This window comes from Corvus hawaiiensis, chromosome 5, assembly GCF_020740725.1.
Source record: "Corvus hawaiiensis isolate bCorHaw1 chromosome 5, bCorHaw1.pri.cur, whole genome shotgun sequence".
Classification (NCBI taxonomy): domain Eukaryota; kingdom Metazoa; phylum Chordata; class Aves; order Passeriformes; family Corvidae; genus Corvus; species Corvus hawaiiensis.
Window position 1 is genome coordinate 50,248,532 of NC_063217.1, and position 20,276 is coordinate 50,268,807.

General features: G+C 37.2%; 1 long non-coding RNA gene across 2 annotated transcripts; it reads left to right on the plus strand.

The window, feature by feature from the left end:
* The first annotated feature begins 400 nt into the window (after positions 1 to 400).
* Positions 401 to 19,035, plus strand: LOC125326749. 2 transcript variants are annotated; one of them, XR_007203978.1, is made up of 3 exons: positions 401 to 1,183; positions 14,783 to 14,828; positions 14,926 to 15,086. It is a non-coding gene; the product is annotated as an uncharacterized LOC125326749 (long non-coding RNA). The 2 variants fall into 2 exon arrangements; XR_007203977.1 differs by lacking the exons at positions 401 to 1,183; positions 14,926 to 15,086 and adding an exon at positions 18,952 to 19,035 and having other exon boundaries at positions 12,250 to 14,828.
* The last annotated feature ends 1,241 nt before the right edge of the window (positions 19,036 to 20,276 follow it).

Sequence of the window (20,276 nt, forward strand, 5' to 3'; positions counted from 1 at the left end):
TAATACAGGGGTTTGAAAAAATTCAGTTTTGGATTCAAACACCTAAATTCCAATTCATGCCCACATTAGGCACCTAAATTTTGCTTTTTCCATATATTTTAAACAAACAGTAAGGGGTTTCTGTGGAATTCTCACAGCTTTTTACTGGCTAGGCTCATAGTTCAATGCCTTAGAAAGCCTCGGGCAGCCTAGAGAGGTAGCACGGGCAATCCAGCATTTCAGTAGCTCTGAAAGCGGCAAATGGTAGCTGCAAAGCTGATACCACCAGTAGAAGCAAAGAGGGAGAAATATAGTCTTCAGTTTGCCTAATTCCTGCAATTAGAAGCTTTCAAACAGAGACAGAAGCACACAGACGATCGTAAAAGGGATGCAAAGCCAAAGAGCGCGGGGCCCCCTCTCGGGCCCTTCTTTTATTGGGAGAAGGGGAAAGGGGAGGACTGGGGGCGGACCCGGGGTGACCGGCCAGTCAGACACTGCTCAAGAGTTTGAGGTACATTTGGTTTTGCCCACTCTTGGAACAAAGGAGTTCAGAGCACGTGGCAGAGGCAAGTCCTGGCTTGTGTTGGGGAGGGGGAAGGGAAGCTCGGAACAGGCAGCAACAGGTTTCTAACAAGTATTCTTTATAGATATACTCAGGTTCCTGGTATTGTAGTTCTATGTGAAATTGAACACATTTACTTTTAAAGTAAAGGAATGTTTAAGAAAGAAAAAGTCTCTTTTTAAGAAAACATCAAAATGCCAAAACAAAACCTAGACACCCAAAAAATCTTAATATCCATAATTTCTGGTGCATAAAGAACTGGACCTACTCAACTAGTGGTTCATTTAGACTTTCAGAAAGCTGCAGTATTCTAATAAAAATATGCATGTTGCTCATAATGACTTGCACTAAAATGGTGTTCATGTAGCCCAACTTCTGCATGAGAGACATTTCTCTTCCCTAAGAAAATGTAGACACCTAAATCCAGAACAGAGGATGAAGCTTGGCTGCTACAGACTAGCACTTATTCCCCCCAGGGAAAGGGGAAATGCATCACAGAAGTATTAACTAACTTCTAACTTTCCGAATATGAGCTGTGGCAAGAAGCAGAGTTGTGAGAAATCACAGGATGACAGTGGAAATCTTTGGCAGAATCCCACAACAGAGGAGACTGAATGATCAAAGAGGAGCTCTCAATAATCTGTGAGTACAGTCCTGCATTCCATGCTGAGCAGGAACACTGAGGCAGTGTGCTGCAAGCTCCTGGTGAATTAAGTGGTATTGGAACAACAGACCCAAATAATGCAGATATCCAAGTAAGCAACTCTGCTGTGTACTGCATTATTAAAATATGATTCAAGTAATGGAGGACTGTTCAAACCCATGTATCAGGGTCAGAGCTACTTGCACCTATTCTGCTTCAGGAACTTGGGAGAAAAAAGAATGGAAAACAGCAGATGTAAGGAAAGATTTAAAATGGAGGGTTTAAAATGCATATGGCTATTTAAGTTCTTTTTCACTGAAAAAGTTTAATAAAACATGGGGCACTATTTAATCAACCTGTGACTGAGCTGAAGCTCTTACCTACATTTTGATAAGCCATGCTATTAGAAGGAAGTTAAAGTACTTTGAACCACCTCAAAATACTGCTTAGAAGTATAAATTTGACCAATAATTAGGAAAAATAGTCATGTAAAACATGAAGTCTCTGTAGGTGAAATAAGGCACTAAAGATTATTCTTGATTTCCAGTGGCAGATAACTGTTTGATGAGTAGTATAGAGGGCTATTGATAGCCAATAAAAAAGAAGAAATCTATTCTTGTTTGTTTGTTCAAGTGAAATTAATTATTTACAGGCAATGTTTTTGCAGTAAATAAATTTATTTCTATGTAAATGTAAAGAGCAATCATTGCAGCAATTCTTCACAGAGCATAGTTTGGTGGGGGTTGTTTTGCTTGTGGGTTATTTTGGTTTTTTTGACTAGGAATCCCAAAGGAATCTAAATATAGATAATGTGGATCTGAATCAAAAACTGCTTCCTTTCTGTTTGGTGAATTGACAAGCTGCAAACAATTTATGAAAGAAAACATGCAATTTAACTGTAAAATGTAAACTAGTCAATCCAGTGAAACCTGATGGAAAGAAGGATGAAAACAAGCATGGAGTTACATTAGTAACAGCAACGCGCATTATGGGGGAAGAACAGAATGCTGTTATGCTGATTAGAAAAAAGTGCATACCATTTCTTTATAGTAACCCTAGAGTATTAAGAGGTTGTTTACTCTAAAACTTGCAAATATTAGTGCTTTTTACAAAAGTGCTAGTGGCTTTCTCCTGTAGCACCTTGTTGCCTGAGGATGGTTTCAGTCATCCTCTATTGTGCAATCCCTTCCAGGGGTCTGATGGCCTGGACTGCTCTTTTCCTTCCTCATGCTCTCAACAAGTCATGCTTCTGAACTCCAGACTGACAGGTTCAAATGCTGTGTCACCAGGGTAGCAGGATAAAGGGTCTGTTTGTTCCTTTTCGTCTTTGGAAAAGCAAATAAAGAAAATAAATAGTTTTATTAAGGAGGCAAAAATAAATTATCCTTTCCCACCAAAGCGCAGTAATGAGAGTGAGTTGGAATGAAAAACAGGAGCTGGAAAGAAATTTTTTCCCTCTTTGGCCAGTCTTCTCACATGCAAGTCCTTTCCCTAAAGAAATATTGCTGGATTTCACCATTTTTTTCCATTCCCAGAGAATCTCTTTTTGAAAGAGGGGACCTACTCTCTGTGCAGTACAATGTCAGGGCCTGAGGTTACTGTAGCTTATGGTTCCGGGTGCTCTAGTGCTGTAAGCTACTGAGGGACAAAACACTACATAAATCCTCTCCTGCACTTGGGAAACTTATTACTGGCTTCCTTATCATATCCAGACTCCTCCTTATCATATCCAGTAATGGGCCACAAAAGAATAATAATCCCAGTGGTTACTGTGCAGTAGAAGCTAGACTAGCCCTTTTACAAAAACAAAGCATTATTTTTGGGGCAATAATTACTCAGATTTGCTTGTGCTTGAGCAGTATAGTATATGGCAGTTTTTTTCAACTTCATACTATTTCAGCTATTATTATTATTATTATTATTAATCTCTGATCATAACAACCAGGGATAACCTCCTGTCTGCAGAAATTATCTGGATGTGAACAGTGACATATACCCTAGAGAAACAGGAGTTTGGGTGGGGGCAGGGCAGGAAAGAAGGGTCTAGATGCAGTACTTAGAAATCAGCCTTCTAAATTTTATTAGCTTTATTATGAGATGATATAGAGGCTGCCAATACTTGTTGAAGTTTTTCAATTAACCCTTCGTTTTCCACAGGGTTTTTTCAATTTTTTTTCCCCCACAGATTTAACCTCCCTTCTGTTTTCCCTTTGTTGCTGCTCTTCACTTACATAGTTTTTTTCAGCCATGGACTAGCTGAGAAGTGTGAAAAAAATGAATGTTTACACATGGCACAAAATATTCAGAGGTGTGCCAGCATTTTTTACTGTACTAGCTGTAGCAATAAGAACAAAGTATATGTTGAATAAACCCTCTAATTTCTGAAAGTTAACAAGGAAGACTTGTACCATAGCAGGAAGAATTTCTTTGTGGAAAGGGTGTCAAGCACTGGAACAGGCTGCCCAGTGAGGTGGTGGAGCCACCATCCCTGGAGGTATTCAAGAAATGACTGGCTGTGGTACTTAGTGCTCTGGTTTAGTTGACATGGTAGTGTTCAGTCAAAGGTCAGACTTGATGATCTGGGAGGTCTTTTCCAACCTTAATGATTCTATGATATGAAAAGCAAGAGCAAGAACTACAATCCTCTGTTTACTTGGTAGCTGTCCTAGAGTAATGTGTCCTGTAGCTAATTCTTGGGCTTAAATACGTTAGGCAAGTCTCTGGTGGTGCAATGGTTACCCAGGGTTTAGTGATAGAGCAGCATCAAACAGCTGCCCTTCCTCAAGGAGGTCATACTAGCATCAGTGACATGACTATTTGGAATGATAAAGGAGCACACAGGAGATGTGGCACAGACTTAAAGATGACAAGTAGGAATGGAACGGAACTTGCTCAGAGCAGATCCTAAGTCTTCTTCGCATGAAGAATTTTGTCCTGTGCTTTTAAGGCCATATGTGTAGTAGATAAAATTACGCCATTTCTGATACTTCTACCAAATAATTTCTTAACAATAACATCTTTTTTGAATAACTTTGGAAATCACCAAAGTTATTCAAAAATACAACTTACTATAATGTTTTAAATTGAAATAATTACAATCACTTAGAGAGAGTCTGTAGTTGATTTGGTTGGGGTTTTTTTCAAACAGAATTATTGCTCTTCCTCTTTTCTATGTCAGTAATATGTAGTAAAAAAAGAAAAGAGGAAAGTCAAATTTAACAACACTGCTACAATTACTAATGACCCAGTTTCATTGCAAGATGCAAAAAATATCTGGAAAGTCTATTCTATGTTCAATATGGCTTCTGTCATTCTTAGAAGATGCAGCCATATCTGATAAAAATATTGTATTTAAAACTTACATAGGCTTGTTCCAGTTCCACTAGTGGAGTCTGCAAAGCTAGGAAAAAGTAAAAAGGACCAAGTTAACATGAAAAATTACATACCTGACAAAAATTAGGACCTTTGTAGTGTGTCATGTTACCAATGCTTTGAGCCATTGGCAGTAACTGGTGTTTTCAAAGATGATGTAAATGAATCCTTTTCCAAGTTTAGAAATTAGTATAATGCAGGTCAGGTGCAGATTTCTGCTGTCTGTTTCCTCACCAGCCTACAAAGAGAAGGGCAGGGGCTTGAATAAGTCTGTGAAGGCAACGTTTTATTGCCCAGTACTCCTCATATGCTACCATGCATTGCTCCAGGTAAGTGTACCTGAGAAGTCAGTTACTTGTGAATACCAAAGCCAGCATCTTTATGTGCTTTTTGGAAAAAAAACATCTATGGTGTTTCACTATGCTATTACATGGTTTTAAATTAATTTCTATTTTGCTTAGGAAAAAGTAGGTGGCTGAGAAATGCAGTTTCGTTGTCAAAAAGCTAGGTGAGCACAGAATAATTCTTCATCATAGGTGCAACCTTTTTGTGTATAAAACTGCCAGTAAAATAAGCGGTAATTAAACATTAAAATTCTAAATGCTATCTGGCTTACAATTTAGGTCTGACAAATGGGTTTGGAAGTGACAAGCCAACACAGATCTACAGAACCAGTACAGACTGTTCCATCCCAGGCTTCACTCTGTCCCCTGTGGCATTGGTAGTCTTGGCTGGGCAGGTATTCTTAATATCCTGCCTAGCTATCCACAGACAAAACAAAGGAACAGAATTCTTACATTTTATTCTGAAGTCCCTTTTAGAAATACAGCTAATCAATTCCTAGTATTAATGATAGATACATAACTATACCATGAATAGATGTATTATTTCATATTAACTCCATTCCCAATATCATACTGAACAATGTGAAAATGAAGGTAGGTCATAGTTCATTGAAAAGATAAAATAGGAGCAGTTTCAAGAGGGTGTAATTATTGTAACTAACAGAAATTGCCTTTTTTTTTTTTAATATCCACGCTGATAATGAAATACAAAGCTCAGCTTATTCAAATGAGAGCAAAGGGACTAAAGGTAGATGATACTGACCCTTTAGGGATGGTAGTTAAAATGACGTACCAAAAGAAATTATCTCATAAAGATTTGGTTTGTAAGTCTTGCTACAGACTGATATTTCAGCCCTTTGTGTGCACCACCCTTTCACACAGTATTTGTGTTGGCACTTCATTGCCCCTTCCCACACGGCCTCACTAGGGTTTTTGGGAACTGATGCTATTTGGGAGGATTTTTTTCTTTAAATATCTTTCTGTGTAACAAAGCTCATAACATAAGGGAAGGCCAAGCCAAGAAAACTAATATAGTTAGGAAAGAAAGGAGGGTAGCCACAGCCAGCACACACTGGCTGTGGTAAGGGAGCCACTTTTCCATTTGGAGGTTTTGTGGATTTGAGCAGACCAAGTGGAACAACCTTCTATTTTGGGACTGTGAAAAAAAGTAAAAATCCCTTCTGGTATACCTTTCTCAACACTAGGTGCTCAACCATCAGAGGGAAAGTATAAACAAGAGTTTAAAAAAATCGTTTTGACTATACACATTATACAGACAGGGAATATTAGACCAAAGAAAACCTTGACCCCATGGAAATCACTAAATAAATGTTTCCTTCACTGGGAAATGTCTTCTACTTATTGCTTTCAGCATTAGATCTTTTTTCAAATCCAGCTTTTATTCCGGTTGCAAAGGGGAAAAAAAATTAATATTGTAAGGTTTATCCATCAAAAAACTGCCAGTGATATCACTACTACTCTTTCATCCTCAGCAGAATTATTTTCATTATGTTCTTTGCAAGCATGGAGAATAAATTATAAGAAGACCATCTGTTACTGTGTAGTACTACACCTGCTTAGTTGTCTTCTGGTGTACAATCTAAAACATTAAATGTCATCATTGGTATTGCATCTGCCACAGTAAAAATAACAAAAATCTGAAATTTAAGCTTGTGCCAAAGCTTTAATATACCTGTGAAACACAAAATTTTCTTCTGCAAATTGATGGGGAAGGTTGCTCAGCTGGAGACCTCAGACCTTGCTCTAAAACCTCTAGCCATTCAAATAACTCCTGCTCTGGTGGCCAGTGAGTTCTTTTGTGGTAATGCTACAGAGTAAATAATAATTGTTTCATTTTTGAAGTATTGTATTGTCTAAAACAGCATTTATAGGAAAAAAAAATGAAGTAGTAGCATTGAACATCTACCATATCAAAGCATATCACCTAAGATGAGCATCTCAGCATTGCTAACTTGCAATGGGGTGCTCTCAATCTGTAGCTTGCCCCACGCCAAACTTCATTTAAAATGGCTGAAAAGAGTCACTGTTCCTTCTAAATTCAGTCAGAAAGCCACACAATGAAAAAGGGCTGCTCCTTGTCACACTGAGAACCTCCTACATTGCACCAGTATGGCCCCCATGACAAATGAAGATCAGGAGACCATGCACATAGGAAAATAATTAGACTATGGTAAAATAATGACCTTCCTGAGAAAGTATGCGAAAGTAGTAGGAATGTCTGCAATCTGGCAGAAATCAATAACATAATAATTTACACATATACTACATTTACAGTCAATTTTAATTTATCTTTTAGCAACCCAACACAAAATAAGATGTGAGGTACAAGAACAAAAGTTCCTGATAGACATTTTTTTCTAATATTATTATATATAGGGATAGTGCATCTGTCATTAGAATACACATACACAGAACTGTTTCACATGCTAGCAGATAGATTGACAAAATATACCAAGTCAGCGATAAACTTTTTACAAGTGTTAATCACCTGTCTTTCATCTTCATAGACAGAAAAATACCTTCCCACTATGTGAACATGTGTCAGATAGGATTATAAATGTTCCATCACTATCCTCACAGTAAAAAATTGCATTAAAAAATACTAGGTTTTAAGTGTTCCCTTTTGCCTGTTCTTTCCTTGGCCATTTCTTACCTCATTTGTTGGTTTTGGCTACAAATGCAAACACTGAACTTTTACTTCACCACATATAACAGGCCAGATTTTGGTGACAGAAGCCTCCTGAGTGCCCAAAATGAAATTACAAACTACATTTGGCATGAAACTGTTAAGTCTTTGTTTTAGAGCTAGGTAATGCCACAATGCCCAAGGAAGGATGTCAAATTAGTGTCTTCCTTCCCAATCCTCCTTGATGGCAGAAAAGAAGATTTGCTACCAGCAGCCTTAGGGGCTTCCTCTCATAGAGCAACCACTGGTCAGGCAGGTGTGAGCAGGCAAGTAGCAGTGACTGTCAGGGCTGGAAAGAGATTGAAGTGTGGCACAGTGAGTGCATTCAGTGCCAGACACATCCAGGCAGGACAAATGGAAAAACATCAAAGTTTCGTATCTCACCCACACAACCAGCTTTTGCTCAGATCCTTATGATTTTTGAATTACTGGATTCTTATTCAGTCTTTGAATTCACACAACTTTCTAAAAGACTGAATTAGTTCCATGGGAAGTCGTTCTTCTGGGAGGTATAGGCATAGGCTAGAACAGACCAGTTCACTGCTCCTGAGGCATTAAGAATGTTATGCATGCACATACAAATCCCAAGATCCATTTCCCTCATCCCTGAAAAAACATTGAAGGAGGTAAAAAAAAAGGTAAATACTGAAAAAACAAAAAAGATAATGCAAAGGGTTTAGTCTCTCACACCACAAATATGACAAAGATGACATTGTTTTCCTGATGTGAAAGGTCTTGAGAGGAGTGAAGCTGCCACATCTGATCTTTAACATTGTGCCCCTTGGTGTAAACAGAGGAGACAGAACAAGCTTCCCATTTAATACACTTAACACTTATCGCCAGATGCATTTTCTAAAACCTAGAATGGCAAGTTAGAAATTCCATTTGGATTTTGTGGTGATGCTGCTGAAATGCTTTGTTAGCTCTCAGTTGAGCTTCTGTACTCCATTGTGGCTCCAGCCAAAAAGAACCTCTAGTTGTGCAAAAGTCTTGATTTTGGTATAACTTCTTTCCTATGAAGAATCAGTTGACCAACAGAAAATTAAGTAAATCTACTGGGTGGTGATGAGACCTTCTGATCTACTGGTACAGTATGGGAGTGCTACAGTCCCTTGCTCTGTAGCCACGAAGGGCCTTTACACCACGAATGAAAAACAAATTAATAGAACGCTTTGATATCCTTCCAATAAAGCCTCACCACATTCAAAGTCTCATAAATTCTGTTACTTGAAAAGCAACAGAATATACTCATATGGCTTTCAGTAGAGGAGCTCCTGGAAAGGGCTTTCTTGTTTCAAGAACCTCTGTAGAACGAGTTATAAAAACAACGGTAAATCTTCCCTACACATCCATTAAACACCAGAGTACAAACCACTATTATCTGATTTCTGTCCATGCAGTACTATTGAATTTCCAGTGAAGATGGTGAAATCAACACAGTAGTAGGAAAAAAGAAATATCACTCTCTTGAACAATCCTGAATGCAAGAATTGAGGTTTTACAGAATCATAGAATCATTAAGTTTGGAGAAGACATCCAAGGTTGTCAACCCCAACCTTCGACAGAACACCACCATGCCAACTAAACCATAGTGCTAAGTGCCACATCCAGTCATTTCTTGAACACTTACAGAGACAGTGACTCCCCCACTTCACTGAAAGGGTAGTTAAGCATTGGAACAGGCTTTCTGATGTCCAGCCTGAACCTCCCCCAGCACAACCTGAAGCCATTTCCTCTTGTCCTGTTGCAGTCTGTCCTGCGAGGAGAGACTGACCCCCACCTTGCTACAAGTTCCTTTCAAGTAGGTATAGAGTGCGATAAGGGGGCTCTCTCCTGAGCCTCCTTTTTACCAGGCTGATTCTGAACTAAAAACAATATGCGAAGCTGTTTAGAATGCTGCTCACATCCTGCTCCCCACTTTAGCAAGGAATTCTCATTCTCTGTACCTGAGTCCTTTTTTCATTTACCCAACTGAGAACTTGGTATCCCTCTGCTGCTACCTGACAGCCTGTTGTTACCTGTGCATAACAGGAAGTGTATTACAACTTTGTTTCCCACTGTATTTTATACTTACTGAAAAAACTGCTACATATTTTGGGGCATAGAAAACCTTAAAGAAACGTGAACTCCACTACTTAAAGTAACATTTGAAAAACAATCAAAGCAACCAAAAAGCTTCACAAACCCAGAAGCATGTGAACTTCCTTACATAATTTTACTGGTATATCTTTTGATACAGCCAATACACAAAGCTATTTTAATGGGACCTATAATAGGTTTTTAATATTAATATTCCTATAATATGCTTTTTTCTAACCATCACTTTTAGAGGCTTTTATAGCTAGATGCATGAGATGAAAAGCAATTCAGAAAGTGTCTTTTCCAGCTTTAAATATCAAACAAACTACTAGGGAGGTAGATTTACCACCTGAACCAGGACGCAAGAGAAATAGATATAAAAGAGGATTGAAAGCAGAAGGATCTTCAAGAAGTCATAAATAGAAATTTTTGTTTTCTCTACATCTTTCACTGCTTTCTTTTCTGGACAGATTCCCAGACTTGGGGGCTTGCTAGTGTATCTCCCCTACACTTCAGGCAAATTGAAAGCTTTCATTCACAAAGAAATTAATGCCTGACAATATGCATCAGCTTTTGCTAATAAACTCCATAAATCAAAGTTCACTACAAAAATAAATATCTTTCTAACATTACAGACGTTACCTATACTTGATACATTTGTGCTCATCCACAGGTGCATATGACAAAATGAAGTCTAGCACTTCTAGCAATTTTTAGTGTTGGAATGAACATCAAGAAGTCTGTTTCCATAATTTATTTTGTAAAACATTATTAAATAGTAGCCACTTAAATCTTTTCATAAGAGGACAGGAACTTTTCTGAGATCTAACCATACATTCACTCTGTATAAGTTGGGGAGCTACTCAATGATTTCTCATGCGCAGACAGTGAGTCTGCCTTTATACAGGAACATATATGTCAATGTACCACACCTACAGCTGAGCTTATCACCTACAGCTCAAAAGCAGCACCTCCATAATGTGTTTACAGCCTATTGCTCATACAGTTTATACCAGTGGAGACCTAAGACAAGCCTTGAAAAAAAAGCATTTTAAAAAGAAAATGAAATAATTAAAAAAAAAAAAGGGAACAGCTTCTTTTGCTGCCTGGGCTTACTTAACTTGATTGCAATATTCATGAGTGACACATGAGTTAAGGGGCAATGGTTCTTAACATGGTAAAAACAAAATAAAAGCATTTGAATTTTCTCAGCTCAATCACCATTTGGGACTGCAGTGTACCAGAAACACAGACAGAATCCTAATTTCCATTTCTGACACAGAATTTCACCTGATTGATGGCACCTTGACTGCTAACTTGATACTTGTCTGAGGTAAAAATCACTTTTCAGGCCTGCCCTACTCTGGTTCACATACTTCAAGTGTCCCTGTAGACCATATTTTATACAGTGGGCCTTTATGTAGTTTTGTGTAAGCTTCCAAGGACATGCTTGTAAGATTTTTTTCTTGTCTTCTTAAATTTATTTTAGTCAGGTTAATCTTTAAAGTTTACTTTGTTCCCAAGTGTCTGTAAGGATGAATGTTTGATCGTAATGTCTGAAAGCTCTTAACCATTTCCTTATTTGCACAGTAGAAGAAAGAAAAAAAGAAAAAATTTTCTTTTAATGAGATATTCCCCATGATGAGAATATTTTGAAGAGCTGCAAACATTACTGTAACAGTGGCATAAGTCAAACCATTCACTAAATGCTTCACAAGTTGTAGTTTCCTTTGCTAAGAATAATACCTTATTCTGTCTGGAGTTCAAAACACTTTTCTAAGATGTTAAGCCACTTCCCACAAACTTCACTCTCAGGAAGTTTGAGTTGGCTGTTTTTCCAAAGAGGTTTGAAGGATGCCAGTGTTCTCAGCTTTGTAAACTCAAAATGAACTTGTGTTCATGTTTCAGATCAAATGAATGGCTTGAGTTTTATGTTTTATTTTTTAATCACTGTGGTGGCACTTTGGAATCCAAATATCTGGTTCTCTTTTTCTTTTTTTTTTTGTAAGCGTTCACTCTCATATTTTGCCTAGTCTGTTTGACAGAACCATTAGCTTCAGACTTTCCACAGCAAAAATATGCAAACACAGATATTGTATTTCTAAATCAGAGGCTCAGGGGGAACTCAAAAAGGCTCCATAACAATAAATAAAACAAATAATAATCAAATGAAATAAATAATGCACAGTGGTCTCAACTTACCTGAACAGATCCACTGAAAACTGTCTCAAATTTATTTTCTTTTTTTGATCATACTTGTTAGATTTATAAGCCTTAGACATTTTTATTTAAATAATGAACTAAGTAGCAGTGATAACAGCACTAGCGGCAACATACTTTGCTTAGCTCTGCAGGAAAACAAACTGAACCAACCAAATAAAAGAAACAAAACAACTCAGTAGTTATCCCAAGGACTTCAAGAGCAGTATCAGGTCAAAAGCAAATACAGCTTCTCATGGATATAACACAAGAGAATTTTTACAAGTACCCTGTGTAAACAGTGAGTAAAAAAGAAACTAATAATAGCAAAATATAAAAAAATAGATTTAAGAGACTACAGGATTTCCGTTCAGTCACTAGATAGGATTATTTAAAATAAGGGGTGGAAAAGAGAATGAAAAGAGCACAGGGAGGCAGTGCTGCTATTGATTGTCAGCTGGTGTACACAGCCCATTACCCTTTTGGAGACAGCCTAACAAACTCCTTTAGTGATTGGAAGAATGTGCAGCTAATCTGAATATATTGCTTTTACTTTCATTTGTTATGTGCACCGGATACCACCCCATCATAGACAGAGACTGGATCCATCAAATTTATTACAGTTCATAGCAACAACTGTCAATACCTAGAAATCAGACAGGAAGCTTTCCAGAAGCTCAAAGTGTCTCCCAAATTATTGAAAGAACTGTAAAGGTTAATGTTTTACACATTTTCCATGTTTATTCATTTGAAGAGTTGGATGTTTGGGTGGTTTAAAAAAAAAAAAAGCTTTAGAAAAAATCAAAAGGAAACCCTAGAAGTCTTCAAAGAAACACAGCTACTACCAAATATAAACCAGCACTATAAAACAGTCACAATCACATAATTTAAAAATTGTTTTTCATGTAACTGAGCTACACTACAATAAATATTCTGGACAGTAGATGTCCTAATTGTAACTTGGCAACACCTTTTGGCTGCACCAACACATTTAAATGAAGTGTCAGACAGTTATTGGGTAAAATCCACCTTATATGGCAAAGAAAATACTTCAATTTGAGATGTGCAATAAGCAAAAACCACATAATATTAGGTTTTGCTTTTGAGATAAAATAAACATACAAAATGTGAATCTGATAAAAGTTCCACAGCTGTCGGGTTAAGTTTCTTTAAGAAAATATTTGTGACATTTTCCTCGTCTTAATGACATGGACAGGTAGAAAGATCCCTGAACTGTGTTAATGTGGTATTCCCAGCCAGGGAATTTATCATTAAAGCTGGTAAATTAATTCACAAAACAAAAATAACAAGACTGCTAGGGAGATCAAAGATAACCTCCATCGCCGATCAGTGTTGGAAAGGCAAGTCCATCACACTGTGTTAACACAAAGGTCAGATAAGCCCTTTTTTATACAAACAATAGGCAAAAGTGCTCTGAGACTGAGAGCCCATAAACCTGAGACAATATCTAAAAACGGATTCAAATTTTCTCCAGGTACCATCCAACCGACTAATCAATCCTCTCCAGACACAAGTTTTGTTGGCCAAATAAGTGCAAACAACAATTTTATTTACTCTATTGTAAGGGAGAAAAAGGTAGAGCATAAGGAAGTGCTACAAGTCACAGCATATGAAGTATAAATAACCTTAGGTTTTAGAAAATATAAGCCAGGGAACTGAGCATTTCTGGATAACAAACACAAGGGCTCATTTTAGACAAATGCATGCAGAAAGTCTTAAAATAACTGACAGTCTTACTTTGTAGTTCTACTTCTCTGTTTTTCCAAGATATTTTGGAAACTTTTGAAATCTGTCTTTTCTGTGGAGAATAAATTTCAGTTGCAAGAAAAAATTTATTCCACTATTTTCTTTTAATAACAAGAGACAAGCTGCAGTGTATTAAGAGTAACAGGTTATCATTTTCTACAATTATCCAATATATCAAAGAGAATTTAAGTGGGTTAAAAATATCACGGAACTAAACAATCACTCAAAGTTTGAGAACTTCTTGCTTCTGGAAAATGCCAGAGATGCCAAAACAGCTTACACAAGTCAGAAGCAAAAATTCAATGAATTTTTTCTTGATACTGACACTGTAACAAAGAAAGAGTCAGATTTCTTGACTGATGGATTCCAGAAATACAGGGAAACAAAAGGTATTTGAATACAGATCATCAAATTATATTAAAAAATCAATTAAAATATATGTCAGAGTTGGATCTAGACTGCAGACAAAGATTTGAGGGTGAGGAAAACTGGGAGGGTAAGATATACCATGTGTTTATCTGAACCTAAACATGCAAAATAAATTCACGTCTGGTATTTCCATCTACTAATACAACTCCAGTCTAAAGCTCACGACAAATTCACAGTAGTCAGCGCATGTTAAATGAAAAAGTTTCTGCTCTATACATTGAACTGACTACATCCCTCCACCCAAATACCTGCAAGTGTTGTTAACTAAAGCAAAGCATGCCCTGAAAAGGGAATTACTGTTACTGGATCTGAGCAAGGCCACTGGGATCTTTTGTTTTGAATCAAACCTAAATTAAACCATACAAGTGGACCATAGTATGATGTTCATTTCAAATACCTACAGATTCTAGATCTTAATTCAGAATACAATACATTATATAAGAAGATATTAAACATGCAGCTTTTGGACCATACATCCTTTGATTGCCAGGTTATACTCAGTAATTAAAGCTGGTAAACCCTATCAGCTGAGATAACCAGGATCGGGGGCCTGGTGGGAAAAGGAAACTCTCTACTGTGAGCTTTTCCCTTCCTATCCTTTCTGGTCATGTCTTTGCAGCTAAACAGTTCTCTCTTTCAGTAAGTCACATGACAGATGCTAGCTGTTAACCCAATTGAAACTATTTTTCTTTCCTTTCCAGTACATTCCAATCAGCAGCATGAACCACAAAGAATGCCCAGCGATTGGTGAGTGGCAGATGCCCGAATACCACGTTTTTCATCTCCTTTCAATATCCTTGACTCATGCATCCTGTCTGACCTAATGTTAGTTTCCTGATTGCAGTGTGTCTGTACCCTGGGACTCTAAACAAGGACCTGAACCATCCCAGAAATCTCACTCTTCCTTGCTAGACTTCAGCTACACTGTGCTTTTTGTGACTGTCTCAAAACTACCTTGTTTTGCCAATTCACATCTGTAATTTCTAAGTTTGCATTGATATAGCAGTCCATTTCTTTTCCTCTAATTTTAAAGTAATTCTAAGTCATCGTATTAAAAAATACTATTCAGTTCTGACTTTATTTGGCCTCTAAGAAGACAATGTACTGCCACCACCAGTTATACTCACCACACTCCTATTATTACATTATCACATTCTTCCACTCGAACAAAATGCCCCCAAAACAGATCTGAACCCGAAAAAAAGCATTCCTTGTTTGCAATGTACTTGTGCCTTTACTTGACCAATACTCTGAAATTCTCCTCTCCAGGTTACTGTCATTTTCTAGGTACTGTAGCAGTGATTTCACAATACTTAAGACCATTTAATATTTCTATGGGTATGGAGATGAAGTGCAGTGATGCCTAGTCCAAGGACCTGAGTTTTAAGGTAAAAGGATGCCTTTTAGAACAGAAGGCAAAATGGAAAAAAAGGGAAAAAAGAAAAAGACAAGAAAAAATTTGCTTTACTTTTCGCTCTGATTCAGGAATATCAGCCAGGAACAGAAAGAAGAGAAGAGAGTTGCCGAGTACTAATTTTTCTTAAGTACCCTAGTTGTGATTAAAGTACAAAGAGTTACAGTTCTGTAGCAAACTGATTAATAGAATTAGCTAAGGGTGCAAAGCAGTTTTCTTTTTTCATCCTTTTATGCCACACAGTTAATACCAAACTCAAATTAGTGTCATTGCCTTTATCTTTACATGCTACAGCAGCAGGCCATATAAATTATATGACAGAGTTGGACAAATGCTTTATCAAGCTACTAATTTCAAACTTCATCTGCATACATTTCCACGTTCAGTTATTTACCATGGAATCCTTTTTCTTTCACATTAAAACTTGTCACTATTTCCTTAACATTAAAAATATTTCCCCCAGACCTTGTGACAGGGATATACTCTTACCTCTATTTTACAGAAGGAACGAAGATACAAGATCCATACAGAAAGTCTGTGGCCCAGCCAAGACTCCAGATTTCCTGAGACTCAGTGCAACACTTTCTCCTCTGTAGCCTTTTGATCTTTTCTTTCCTTCGTGAATGACTAAGCTATAAAAGACCTCTGTCTGAAGAATAGGCTTTAAGAACAAATACACACTTCACATTATTTAGAAAAACTGATCAAACAAGCTTTTTAAACAAGACTTGAGTCTTACCCAATTCCAGCTACGTATTCAGCACGTGCAAGCTTATATGAAACTATAGGCACCTAATGTTGCAAACATGTTCAAAAGTTCAGCAAATATGAATTTGTGGCCAATGAATTGTGCTCAAACAGCCTACAAAAAAGCACATAGCCATCTTTAGTTCTCAAAAGATCAGTGCATGTACATTATTTGAGCAATGAGAAAATGTACAAGGCTAAAAGCCTGCAGGGTTCCAATTCAAATGTATTTACTCAAGTAACATCTAAGCAGTAATTGCCTCAATAATTGGTGGGTGGAGGACAGTGTCTCACCTTAAACTATGACAACAAAGGAAGAAATAGTAATAACAGCAGCAGCTGCATAATCTAGCACTTTGATCAGAAAGTTTAGGCAACAGATATAGATTTGTTTGGTCTGTTGTGTTTTTAAAATCAAGAATATTGCTATCATCCCAAGGTGTTGTCCACCCAAAAGAAACAAACTCAAAAAATGAGGAAAGTGAAGGATAAACTTGAAGGCAGGAAGTGGCAAAGCATATTTTGCAAGGTATAAAATCATACCTTGCTTCTTCATAGACTTCCGGTTGGGAAAGAAAGTTATCATATTTTCCTTTTTCTGCTGATTACTCACAATGTTTATTCTCCCTACCCAACGTCTCTGAAGGCATTAACCACTTTACCACCAGGCAGAGTGGTAACACACAAAGTAGAATCCCACTGCAGAATTGTGGGTGAACAAGACTCCCTTCTGCACCAAAATAATTCAGTAGCAATGCTACTGTTGAGACTTTCAAAATCATCTCCTAGTGATGCTATGGTGACCATGAAAAGTAACTTTTCCTCATTTCTGTTTTAAAGCACTGGGCACTCTCCTTTATTTGTGAAAACAAACAAGCACGGAACCAACCTAAGCCCAACTTTCAAATAATGGCATTTGTTTCTGATTGCACTAGCTTTATAAAATAATACAAAATTACTAATGACACAGTTCAGTTTACAATAATGCAGTTCAACACTGAAGAAATGTTGAGCAGAGTAAGGTGGTAAGTATCACAAGTTCACCCCAAGAAACTGTATAGGTTGTGCAATGCACAGCAGATTTCTATTGCGATTTTCACACTGTTGATAACAGACAGTGAAAAAAACCAAATGAGTGATTTTCATTTAAAATTGTTCAGAAGAGTCTTACTGGAATCCATCCTGTGAATCTGCATTATTCAGATGGCATTTAATTGCTCAATTTGTGGAAGGAAATGATAGCTCATAGTCCTTTTGATAGCTGCAAGGAAGCTACCGAAGATGTAGGAGAAAGAACTCATTATACTCCTCGCAGTATTTTTAAACTTCTCTATTCTTGAACCAAAGCATAGACTGCTCTTGATTATCTGTTCAGCCCATTTATAATGCATATTGTGCAGATTAAGACAAGAAATCTCTTCTTCCCGGCTGTGCAAGCATTGATCACAATAGCAGTCCCTCAGACCCATAATTTTCAGCCTCATTCACCAGTTTTTTCCAAGCTGTATTTACAGATCTCATAGTTATGCACATCAAAAGTTGATTCTCTGCCCTCTGAAGTGAGCACAGCATGGTGTGCAGGCAGGGAAGAAGTCTTCCTAAAAGAAGCATTTAAGAAAAAAAAAAGGTATTTTACCTTCACTGAGAAGTAACTATAAGGTTAAGTTTATAAAAAAGTGCTTTAACATTGGTGTATCTACACATCTTGTTGTATAGGTTTAGCATGATAGGTGTGATACCAAAATGGATACAAAACATAGAAATTAAATATCTTGCCAGCTTTTGTGGGTTTTGGTTTTTTGGGGGTTTTTTGGGGGTTTTTCTGGGGGGGTTGTTTTTTTGGTATGGGTATGTGGAGCTGGTTTGGTTGGTTCACTTTTGCCTCTATTGACTGTAATCCTTTTTAAACTATTGCTACACTTCCTTGACAAACCTTTGCTGAAGATGCCCTTTGGATGTAGAAGTGTTTTGAATTAAATGTAAGAATTAAGTGATTAGAACATCACAATTTTACTTCTTGGACATATTTGGCAATCATATTTCTTCAAATCAAAGGTCAATAGTTTCTTCTTGGAAGCTGTTTATAGTGCAGTGCAGAGTTTTCCAGGAACTGGGTTGCACTGATATTATACAGATATTTCTCCAGTATACAATAGGACTTACTAAGAACCCAATTCAAGTATCCTGCAGTTGCAAATGCAAAATGACAGAAGGTGACAGAAATGTGACATTTCACATACTCTAAACTCACAGCAGAGAATAAAGTACTACTGAAATTATTCTGAAACAGTCTGAATGTTAGAACTGACCACAGTTATTTGTATTACTGCTAGCTTTTTAAGATACATTTTATCTTGCACTTGTCAGGGAATGCAAATGTACAAAGATACAGAATGCCCACATTCATGATATTAAGAGAGCTTAGAGTGTATCTTTCTGGGGGTTGTTATGAAATATTTGTATGTTGCCACACACAGCTGATCTGATTGTTGTTAGCAAGTTGTATTGATGAAGTCGTGGCAGACTGGTGGCAGAAGCACATCAGACTGAGAGGAGCTTACTGGCCATGGATTCACATGGTACTGCATGCAGCACTCATTCAACCAGGTGTAGCCCAAGCAGGCCTGAATATAAACTACTGTTTTCAACTGACTCTCAAGAATGCAAAGAATTTAATTTTTAAGATTTATACCTTGTTCTTGTCCACAGGGAGCAGGAGCCCTAACAGTCTATTGCTCTGGATTCCAAGATTCCTCTCATATCATCTTATTAATAAAACTGTCAGTCACAAGACTGGCTTACATTTTGTTGTAGATTTCTTTATTTTTCTATGGCAAGAAGCTCACAAAGACTATTAATTGCTTTTGTTTGATCACCTACTCTATTAAAATGAAACTATATCTGTCTAAGGGATAAGTGCATTTAAAATCAAGTTACATTTTAAAATCCTGCATGGAAAAAACATGGAGTGGTTTGAGACAGTGAAAGTTTCTAGCACATAGAAGACTAATCTATGGTTGGTATCTGATATATATTCTTCACTGCTTATCACCAAATTCAGAAGGACTCCCTCTAAAAATGAGAGTCACCATGTGAATTTCAGTAAAGTCATACCAATAATTATCTTTTGGAGGAACAAAATAAAGGTTTGTTCACCATTCTATAACAAAGGGGATTTCTTTGGCAAATGGAGTCAGGCAAATCTCTCAGACACATGATATGATCCTTGGAGCTGTCCTGTGCAAGGTCAGGAGTTGGTTGCTTCCAACTCAGGATAATCTATGATTCTATTAAAAAAAAAAAAAGGTGGGAATACTGATTTGCTATTATACCTACATTTCAAGGCAGACAAGGGAGGACTGCAAATTCAAGTGCCTTAGTCACATCACATTTTACTAAAGCTGTACCCTGGCTGATCATGTATGAACACTGTGCAGCAGTACTTAAAAGTCTAAACTAAACATCTTGCCACAGTGCCTTCAATTTTATTTATATCAGCAGAGTTTGCATCTTCATTACCTCTCTGGTTGTTATGCTGCAGGACAATGGTGATCTCTCCTGATCTGCTGGAAGGTTTTGTAACACTGGTGATGAACTCAGTTCAGGCTTATTTTTACCAGCATAATTCAAAATATTTCCTGGCAGACTCAAGTTTGCTTGCCAGCATTTTTGTTTTGAGCAGTCTTCCCGCTAGACTTGAGAACCTACTCCAGTAAAGCCCCAAATCTGTACAGATATCTCCTTTTTTTTGTCTGTTTTGCATAGACTCACTGAATTTGCAGAAATCTAAATTTCTGCTGTTATTGCCACATTCTCTCACCTCAGATATTTTATAACCAATTCACCCATCGTTTTATTTTCTTCAAGACAACATTAATGAACTTTTAATTGGGCTAAATAAAATCAATTGGTATAGACAACAGCACAGTAAGCCTAAGACATTTACCATGGCAAGAAAAGCATTAGAGAAAGTAATAGTATATACCCATTTTTAAAAATGTCCAGGTACTTCAACTAGGTTAAGTCAGGGAGGT